The sequence below is a fragment of the Centrocercus urophasianus genome, unplaced genomic scaffold (assembly GCF_019232065.1).
Source record: "Centrocercus urophasianus isolate 14NV4802_14NV808 unplaced genomic scaffold, USGS_Curo_1.0 seq_17, whole genome shotgun sequence".
In the NCBI taxonomy this organism is placed as follows: Eukaryota; Metazoa; Chordata; class Aves; order Galliformes; family Phasianidae; genus Centrocercus; species Centrocercus urophasianus.
The window spans coordinates 1,987,730-1,998,932 of NW_024884722.1; positions in this window are offsets into that span (position 1 = coordinate 1,987,730).

Consider the following 11,203-nt stretch of genomic DNA (forward strand, 5'->3'; position numbering starts at 1 on the left):
TGCTCAGAATCAATTTGTAGTATATTGCAGTGATGGACTGGAGCAGCTCCAGCCTATCGTGTCAACATGCATTTGGGGCAGGCTTTAATCTGAAGAGCCACTCGAGTGTTGTGTAACTAGGTATGTTAAACTCATTACATTTTTGATAAAATGCAGTTACTCCCTATGCACAGAAGCCACTTTCGACTCTGTAACTTGACTATTTGAATAGTTGTTTTTGTTTTTAACTGCAAAGGACATAGTCTGCATCAGTAACTGGCAGTATTCAAGACCATTACACAGAATGAAGTAGTTTAAAACGACAGTGGTGCTCTAGGAGGAATTTGTAGCCTGAAATACCATGCACAGCACCATGAGTTCATTTACCACTTACAAAGCTATTTAAGAAATAAATACCATAAGTAACAGGATGTAGTTTATATTTAGGTCAACCAATTTGTTTTGCTTCTGTACTTTCAGAAGTCAAAGATTTCAAAATATTTGCAAGTAAGAACAATAGAAAGAATGACTGACTTTGAAAGAGGAAAATTAAGAGAACTTCAGTGACTTTCCTCACCTTCACACACTATCTAAGGCAGCAGCTGATGCCTGCACGATCTTTGGCTCCTGAACACAGGACTGTTTTTTTCCTAGGATTCCACTTCGCACACATTGAGCCCCAAAAATATTGCAAACAAAGTGAGCTATGTGCCACCCCACAAAGACACCTCTTCCTTCCCACTTCCCCAGCGTCACCATCTTGTTCACAGAACTTGTTCCTTCTCTAAATGATCCTTTGCTCCCATAACCACAAAGAGATCCATCTCTCTGTGAATACCCATGCCCACGGCGACTGCCACTAATAGTCTTCAGCCATTACTGACTTCTAAAAGCAAGGCTAGGGAGGGGACACTGCAACCATCGTTCAATCCCCTGTTACCAAAATAAAAGCCTATCTGCAGAAATCACATTTAGTAGGGATAAAAGATAGCTAGTAGGAGCTCTATTAGCAACACCATTCAACTGCAGCTCTGGGTTTTCTCTTTCTTTGAACTCTAACCCATGCTGAACTGTAGACAAGGTGCCTGGTTCTTCCCTGGAGGAAAAGAGCACGGCTACCCCAAAGAGCAGAGCTGGCTTTGACCTGGATGAACCAGGCCTGGAGCCAGGCTCAGAGTGTGCCTGGCTTTATGATGGAGCTCACATCCTCTTCCCAAAAGTAGACCTGAAAGAAAATCCTGCTAGGAATATGCAGCTGATGTATTCATACCAGCAAACTGTGTGCCCCTCAAATAAAGCACAAGGCCAAATGTCAGCAGAGTTACCTGGGAAAGCTAAAGCCACAAGCTTAGAAGATGAAAGATAACGTTACAAGCTACTCATCCTCCACACTTCCTCTCTTCTGCTGGACATCTCAAAGGAAGCAGGGTATGAGACACTGGCAATACATCTCTGTTAAGTATAAATAGAGGCAATATGTCTTCAAACTACATGTACAGCAACTATTAAAAAATAACCTAGCAAAATGCTCACAGCATGCAGAAATTTCAGATATAAGTTTGTTTATCTGAAATCTGGGTGATGGAAAACAAAGATTTACAGATAGCCAGAAATGTACGTGACATCTAAATGCACATGCAATAAAAAGACATTAGATACCATTGGATACCATCCTGTGCCACATGGTTGCTTCTGCTAACCAAATCAGCACCTTTCAATTTCCAACAAGGTGAACAAAAGCCCTCTAAAAATTGGTAGAAAAAAATCCTGCCAGATAGCATCATTTAACCACAGTTATTGCTGACAATGCTTTCCTTTGGAAAAGAAAATGCCTCCTGCGTTTTTGATTCTGGATTGACAAACAAGTTGATTCTGGATTGATACCACAAAACCTGATTTACTCTCCATCATTTTTGCATCTGTCAAAATTCAAGCCAGTTCGTTGCAGAAGTCGGTGGAGTTTTCAAACTGAAAAGTTTTACCCAGTAAATCATAAACAGCAAGGGACCAAAAAGGCCCCAAGCATCAATAGGATGAATGAATCTTTGACAAAAAGATCATACAATCACCAAGGTGGGAAAAGACCTCTAAGATCATCCAGTCCAACCGTCCGCTCATCACCAACCTTTCCCAGTAAACTATAAATCCTATTTCTAGGTGTAGAAGTTTCACGAATGCATTTCTGAATAGGGGGAGCAACATTTTCATTATGTTTGAAAGAGGATGCTGATGTTCTGCACAGGGCAAAATTACACAGGAAGAAGCTATTGGAGTTGTGCTAAACCAACACACCTGGCGAGGGCAGCTGTTAATCCTTATCCCACGATGCTAAAAGGAGTTAAATCAAAGACTTCTGCTTTAGAGTAGGGAATAAACATCAGGAGAGCAGTAATGTAATCCCAAGAGATGATTCCAAAGTAACACTTCTTTCTGCATGTGTTCTGTTTTGCCCCCCCGACAATGTTTTGAGTAAGCCAGAACATTTGTTTGAGTTTTTTCAATCCCAGACTTTGATTTTACTACTTCTATGACTTCGGAGTTTGGCTTTAATTGTTTGATTGTTACTAGCAGTTAGTAGGACAGCTCTCATGCCTATTGTATATCAGAAAATAATAAAAATGCTAATGGTTGGGTATTTACAAAAAGGAGCAGGAGGAAGTATGCAACAACTACTGATGGCAGAAAATCTGAAATGAGAGGAAGAGGGGTCTTGGGCAAGGAAGGTTATGAAAGAGTTCAGTCTGAGAGCAGCAGCATAAGTCATCCAGTGCTGTACTTTTCAAGGTATTCTCCTACGACAAGACCACCTATTTCTTCTACCTCTCAATTATATTTTCAACCCTCTTCACAGACAAATATTTACTTCCCTGCCTTAACATCATTCCTTCTCATTCAGAAAAGCCATTTACGTCAACCATTCAAACACACAAAAACATTTGCATCGGTAGCATGTGGAGCCACTTGTCCATCAGCTGCTTTCCACCCCTACAGTCCAGCAGCATCACCTCAATATTAGCCACGAGCAATAACCCGGCTGCCTGCTGCCAGCCAGAGCCTGTCACACACCCAAAGCCACAACGTGAGCAGGCACCAGGAAACAAACTTCCCTCCTGCACCCCTCAGCACTGCATGCTAATTGTCACGCTTGTGCAGCTGAGAAATTACATCACGCTCCTCCATGCAGCTCTGGCAGCACGCACCAGCCCTGCCCTCCTGCAGCCCTGCTCCTCCAGCCTTTGCCCTCTCTTGAGCAGACGCCGCCAGTTGAGCTAAATTGAGTGGTGGTTTTGGAAGTGAACAAATTGGGACTAAAGAAAGACCCCAAGCTCATTTTCAATTTTGTTCTGATCTCCTGTTTGAACTCGAGTAGTTAGGAAAGCAATAAATAGGCCAGGGCCATAGGGGAACAGCACTGGATGTACATGTGGGTCAGGGGCTACCACTAGGATTTCTTTAGGAATTCAGATTATATTGTATTACAGATAAATAAATAAATAGAAATTCAAGCCACGAAAAAGTTTTGCATGGAACGTTTTGGCTATTTGTAGGCACAGGTACTGCAGCAGCACGATCAGCAGCTGAAAATAAATAAGAACTGTATTTAGAGTGATGCTTCTTTTACTGTCATTTACACACTGTAAATGGAGCTTCCCACGTGTTACAGCTTCTGCTTCCAAATGGGCACTGGACACTGATTGCACACAATTGCTGTGGAAAGGCAGTCACTGATGGAGGCCTCATGCTTAAATCTGACTTTAAAAAAATGCATAGTTTAATCTGTAATGCACCAATAATGTCTTTGTAGCAAAAAGCCAGTCTCTACCATTATAAAATAGATGATTAAACAACACTTACAATACAACCCAAGGTTCCTATAGCTACATCATTCAGCAAAACCACAGATCTGCCCATATGCTGCTTGTTCTTCTCCCTGGTCCCCAAAAATACATGCTGATGTCAATTAGGTGGTTTACTGTTAGTGGAGGTGTTATTACACCTGCTTAGTGTTTTGTTGGCTATTCAGTTTGATATTGCCATACTATCCTAATGCAGAAATATCCTCATGACCACACAGGACAATGTGTGGTGAGAAGTGATGTCACACACTCCAGTGTGTGGAGTCATCCAAAAAAGAGGGTTTCTGTTTTAACTGTATCTTGGCAGAGATACTATAATCTAATTATTTTATAGGGCTCTACCTGCTTGCTTTTTAAGAAACTTTAGAGTATAATGCAGAACTAATAGTACACGAACCCTCTTATGTACATTGCTGCTATTACTTTTGAAATCATGAAGAGGATATTTCAGTATTCACACAAACAGTTTTGATTAATGCCAACAGCGAGCTTTTGGAGTGTGCACTGACATCTCATCTCTCCAATGTTGGACAGTGATTATTAATTGCTTGTTTCTGAGGGAAAGAAAAAGATAAAATAGTCCTTCCAATGAAAGGATTCATTCAAAGAAACGAGCAAAGAACTGAAAATCCAGAAACATCCATCTTTGCTAGCACATTCACCCTTGGAGATGCCCTGGTGCATTTTGAGACATTTGGTTGCACAATAGTTTGCTGCAACGGTTTGTGCAAAGGGAGAAAGTCACATGAAGACAGCAGTGAGGAGACATAAGCAGAGTATTGCAGTCAGTACACCATCACACCTACACACCTGGATGAATCTCATGAGCCTTGGAGCAAATCGAAGATGCTGTCTGTTGAGGAATTGACAAAGACTTCTTCAAAAAGGGGCACAGATTCAGAAGTGCCCGTCAGTATCTGCATCAATGTAACTCGCTAGCATTCAAAGAAGACATCCTGAGAATCCTGGGATCCTGAAAAATGTGGACATCTCTTGTCTGTGTTGTGCCAAATCCCAAGGCAGATTGCCAGTTTGGTACCAGGCCTGCACACAATCCTTTTATCTAAGAAGAAATGGCATTCCTTAGAGTAAGTGCAGGGCAATGCTAGGTGATAAAGCCCACAAGGTCTACTTAAGGAAAGGCTTCTCAGCCCTGCTTATTATAGTGAAAAAAAGACCTCAAAGATGTGACTTATTCTATTTTCTTGGTCAGAAAAGTAAGCCAGAACTATCTGACCATGTTCTGGGTAGTTCCTGAGGGATGCATAAAAGCACAACAGAAGTCTTTCAGGTTACTCCAACCCAACCATCCTATGATAGGAGGAACATGGCAATATCTCAGCATGTGGTAATTGGTTATCGTAAGGAGCCTTCAGCTTGATGTCAGCTGCCTGCCACGTGGTCCCCTCATAACCCCATCCTAAGCCAAGAAGAGAAATCTGGAGCCTGGAACATGATGGGCAGGCGTTCATCTCATGTCACAGCCGCACGGAACTGGAGGTGTGACAGCTAGCAGGGCTGCCAAAAATAACCTTTCTTGCAGTCGTTCTCAAAAACTTACTTAATATTAAGGGCTGTGTGAGGTACAGAATCCTAATAAACAGACAACGAGCAACGGAGCAAATGCACAAATTGTTGGCCAGGGCTGGCAGCCAGAGGGAGCACAGAAACTTCCCCAGGGCAATACGGTCTTCCTAGTGATGGTCATAGAACAGCAGTGCAGCACAGACACAGGCCTACAAAGAGGTCCACTGTACACCCCACTTGTAACAAAATACAAACATAATAATGTATTTACAAAACAGTAGCACTAAAACACCATAGTGATGTGAAATGCAGAATTGTAGAACCAGTAAGTCTGGAAAAGACCATTAAGACACCCAGACCATCCCCTACCCACCTCCACCATGCCCACGTCCCTATATTTAAAGTGGAAATACTTCAAAGATGGCACCACTGAACAATTAGGAGCACGCAGGATGCATTAAACACCTTAGAGAGGTACTACTCCAGATTCAATGACAGGACAAAAACTTTTGGAGGAGAAAAGGTTACGTGAGAACTTTCCTAAGTCTTCCTACAGTTGCTTATAAACTTTATCAACTTTGTATCTTTTTATTTAAGCTTCAGTTGCAGCCAATAAGAAGAAAAAAAACAGACAAAAATTAGCTGCTGCTAATCAATCTGAACACAGACAGCTATTATTTCAAACTAATGCACTCGCAGGCGATGTCGGTGACCGTCCCACTCTCAGTGCAGGTGATGGGAATTGGAGGATTTCAGTTTAACAAAGCATTGCCCAGAGCACCCGCTCTGTGCAAGTAGTGCACAACTGGAGCTCCCTTCAGCCTCTCACTTCACAACCAATTCATTGGACAGAATTAGCACTTGCTATATTTTCAATCTGATATTTGAACTGATTTCTGGATTGTAAACCAATTCAATATGTGTTTTCTACACCAAAACAGGCTTTTCTGTCTCCATTCCCCAAGGCAAGCATACTTCCCTTATCCTTCTCCTTTTCCTAAGGGAATAGGTCTTTTCAAAGCATTAAAATTATTATAAAAATTGGAAAAAGGATATGACTTCCAGAGAGGTATCAGAAAGTTCTTCACGTGTGCTCTGTAACGACACGTCCTCATTCTTAGCCCTGCTCTGTCACCGTTTCGCTCTGCGTACAAGGAAAGGTGTGAGAGCACAGAAAAGGTGGAGAACAAACTAAGAAAGAACGACCCCACAAGTGCATCAAAAGTGCATCTTGGGGCGTGGGTGTCAGCCAGCAGGCAGGCAGGGCTGTGGGCAGCTGAGGTGCTCTGCACAGCAGCATTCAACTCACCATCATAAAGGATGGTCCTGGCAAACACGGTTCGGTCTTGCATTCGATTCTGTCCGACTACTGGTGTGAAATTTTAATCAAAAACAACAACAACAACAACAACAACAAAAACCAAACCCCCCCCCCCCACAACCAGAGAGCTCATTCAAAAAAGAAATTAGTGAAAAAAAACTTTGGTCGTCTCTCATCAGTGAAAACTGATTTAGTTATGCAAATTACTGCTATGAATATTAAACCACTGATGAAAGGTTTTTAATGAAGGGATCTTTTGTTTTGGAAATGCAAGGGTATATGCTTTAATTTCTTGCTAATTTACTGTTCTTTGATAATGTTCGCATTTTCCCCAAAGTGACTTCACTGATGGGTTTAATACTGTGAATAGAACTACAGGCCAACAATACTGGTTTTGACAAGCCTTCCCCTGTGTAACTATAGATCATGATTTGCAGCCCCTTATGCACAATTCTATTAGGGTGAATTTTGTCTACAGGGCTTTCCATGAAATGAATTCTCATTTTAATGTTAGCCTCCTGCAGTTTTTAATTTTTAATCTGTAATATGAAATTGCAAATTTTACAAACATCATTTGAAAAAGCCACTAGGACAGAACCGAATGCCAAAGTTTACATATTGCCTAATTAGACTGTTATGAGAAGCAGCTTATCAATGTCAAGCCAAAGATCATCAAAAAATCCAATTACTAATTTGAAAAACACATATATTTATAGGTTCATTTTGTTTAATTTGCATCCGATTAGCTTAATAATTGTTTAAAAATTGTATTAAGGTTAATGATCGTGGTGCAGCTCGCAGCACACCTGGGCTGGGTAGGCAGCGTAGCAAATTAGCCGGCTGTCCTACCTAAAATAAAACTCAGCTGCAATCTTTTCCATCATAAAGCACAGAGAATTCATTACTCAAATGACAAGGCAATTTTAAATACGAGAAGATATTAAAGCACTCGTTAGCTGTCTCTGTACAGCTGCAGTGCTGGTCAGGTGCTAAGGAAGGACGCACCCATCCACACAGGCACTTCTGAGCCTTGCTGAGGAGTGCATCTTATTTACAACACAGTGTGCCATGCCTGGGAAGGACAGCCGAGATCAGCTTTGTTGTACTAAGGCAGCATGGGGGGATCCGGGCTCTTAACAGATGGGATTAAAAGCAGACAGTCAGCATGCGAGCGTTGGGTTGGGTTTTATGAAGCTGAAGAGAAACTTGACAAGTTTCGGGTTTATAATTATGGCAGTGGATAAGTCTGCAGAACAGAGGCCTGCTGGATATGACATAGCAGGTTTGATTTGGAGCTCTTCACTCTGCCACTCCTGAGCTTGCCCGGGCGAACCCAGGTATGCCAAGAGGGAATGGCCACAGGCACTGCCAATGCCATGGATGGGGGTTTAGCCCTACAGGACACCCACAGACACAAGCGAGCTGGGAGAGCTGGATGGGGTTGGGGGGCTCTGTGCTCCACGGATGACTTGAAGGGCCCCACTGCACGGCTGCCCACAAACTGCCTTTGCCCTGATACCCAGAAATCAAGCTCAGCCCATGTCTTTATTCAAATGGGAGCCCCGTTCCGAAGGGCCATCATTTGCTTGGGGACAACAGGCTTTCCCTTTAGTTAATGGAAAAGAGGAGGCTTCTCTAGAGGGCGAATTGGAGCTGGAGCCTCAGCCAAAGTGCCCTGGAGGCAGAGCTGGGTCTCTGCTGACTGCACGGGGCTGTGGGAGGCAGGTCTCCAGGTGATCAAATTAGTCTTCGTGGCTGCCTCACTCCCTAATTGCCATTAGATACACCAAGTAATGAACAACGTGCAGCGTAACAAAGGGAGCACAGATAGAAAAAGGAGAAAAATCAGCCTGAGCTAATTGGTGGTCTTGGCCAACTGTAATCACACACCTTTTAAGAGGAGGGCTACAAAGAAATACCCAGCTCCAAAAGACTCTGCAGAACCTAACAGTGAAATGACCTTGTCCTGGTATGTGTGCATCAGGAGATGAATGCTGATGGTATTCCACCTGGTCCAGTTCCCAGGCAATTGAAAGTCACAGTGATGACTGCAAACCCAATGGATGGCAGGCTAGGACCTGAGTGGTTCTCCCAGCAGCTCAGTTAAAATGAATTTGGCCCATCTAACACATGAATTCTGACTGAACCATCCCTTGCCCCTCTGAGAGGGTTTTGCCATTTCATTTTATTTTAAAAGAGATCATTAGGAGCTTTATGAGCGCATGCAAAATGTCATTGACCACAATTTGCCTGCAATGTATGTATCTAGTGAGCTTGTGGAGTAGCTTTCTCAATGAAAACCAAGGAGTGACAGCAGCGTGCTTTGCCTTACAGCTTTGCATTGTCACTGTAGCTTTAAGTAGTTAAGAAGAGCCCAACTTTTAAATATAATTTACAGCTCTAGTAAAGCAGGATTTTTTTTGGGTAATGACACCTACATTCCTAGGTGTCATACACCTAGCTTTCATAGACACTGCATTTTAAATACTTGGACAGTTCCAAAACTAAATCTATGGGATAAAGAGGCGGGTGCAGCTCCCTCTGGAAGAAGCAGAGAAGTACAAGAGCCCATTTCTCAGGCACCAGCAGCCATCGGATTTCTCCACACCCTTCCACAGCTTCCCACAGCCTGGGGAGGGCTCTGAGTTGCAAAACATCCCCATCTCCCCTCCACCACAACAGCAACTTCTTAAACTGTCTTTTCCTACAAAATACGGTCCCTCTCACTGAAGGAAACAGTAATAAGAAAACGAAATATAAAAGTTTATCACACCTTTATCAGTTTCTCTTGGAAGGGACATGGTTAGGGCTGAAAGAAGCACTGTGTAGAAGCATATAGCTGCAACAGGATTCAAATCCTATTTGAGCCGGTTAGATACTAAAACACTTTTTATCCATGAAATACTTACAGTGAAAGACAGCTGAAAGTTTTACTCACACTGCTGCCATCTGAGCTGAAGAAACCCCAAGCATCTGTTTCTTTGTTCGTTATCACAGAGGAGTCCCTGAGGAGAAGTGGCAATGATAGCAGTGGTCACAGGCTGGCAGCTATTAGGGACCTGCTGGATACATGTGCTCAAGCGAGCCAGAAAAGTGTGTTAGTATCTATCTGTATCTATCTGGAGTGCCATCAGGAGCTATCAGATGATAGCCAACATACCTGGCAGTTAGAATTCTGGTTGGATCTTCTTTTAATCCTATAGAAAGATGTGTTATTTCATGAGATGTTCTTCAACTACATTGCCTTCCAAGCACATCTACCTTTAATCACTGCCTGAGAACATTTACCAGTAAGGACTTCTGGTCTACAAATAACCTCATACACAAGTCCTTAGAAAGGGCATTTTTTTTCCTCCAAGCAGCCTGGCCACTCTTTGGAGTAGAAACTGACCATATGAGAACCACAACACCACATCAAAACTAAACCTCTCTGTTCTAAGTTCTGAAGAGGAAAAATTCAAAGCAGACACACCAAACACTTTGGTTGAAAATCCTGTTTAAAGCCTTGAAAGTGATAATGTAGAATTACTGCTGAAACAGTCACAGGTAAAGCCTTAAATCTGAGATAGACACAGCCTAGCATGGCATTGCTTCTGTTAGAGTCAAGACTAGGCTGGTTTTGGAGTGAAAGTGAGGACAAAAGCCAAAAATAATCCACACAAGGGCATTTCTTGGACTGTCCCCAAAGGCTGATAGGACCTCTTTTGGTAAGAGATTTCATTTTCCTTGGATCTCCACACACAACCAGTTGCTCTTCATGGACTACAAATAGAGGTCAACTTCTTTATGGTGGCCATTAGCTGCTCCACAGAAAACAAACACAAAGCAGTTACTTTGCTGCAGACTGGAGCTCAAACTCATAAGCCTGAGCAGCTGTGCACAAAGAAAGCTCAGCTAGACATTGCTACAACATCCAGGTACCTTATTTTTCCCACTGACTACAATATCCCCAAATTTCATTACCTCACTGATACAAATTCCCTCTGAAGGGAAGTGCCACATCCACTCGTTTCAGCTAGTCAAGAACAGGGAAGCAATTTCTCATCCATCTATCAACACAAGCAGTGTCAGTGCAGGATTAGATGAAGACATAGCTGAGAGTAAGCACATTCTGACATTGCTCTGCTGTATCTGTTGCCACAGAAAGCCTCTGCTCTGGATGCATATCCATCTGCAGGTCTGTTATCTAAGTAACTAGCTGAGAGCTCAGCCCTGTTGGTTTCTGTTACTCCAGAAAAAGCAGTGTTGATCTTTACCTCTTTGATATATCCTTAGGCCAGAAATTACTGCCTTGAGTAACCATGGAACGATACTAAAGATGGACAAGAGGTACAGACACTTACAGGCACTGGATCTCCAACGCAGCTGAAAATTCCCAGATGGGAGCACAGAAACCCACAGGGCTGCGTGGCTCACCTGGAAGGTACAGCAAAAGCCTCTAAAGCTCAAAGCATTCTCTCCCTCCCATTCATACTCACATTTCACGTTGAAGGCCACCAAGCCAAACCAGCAGAGCTCG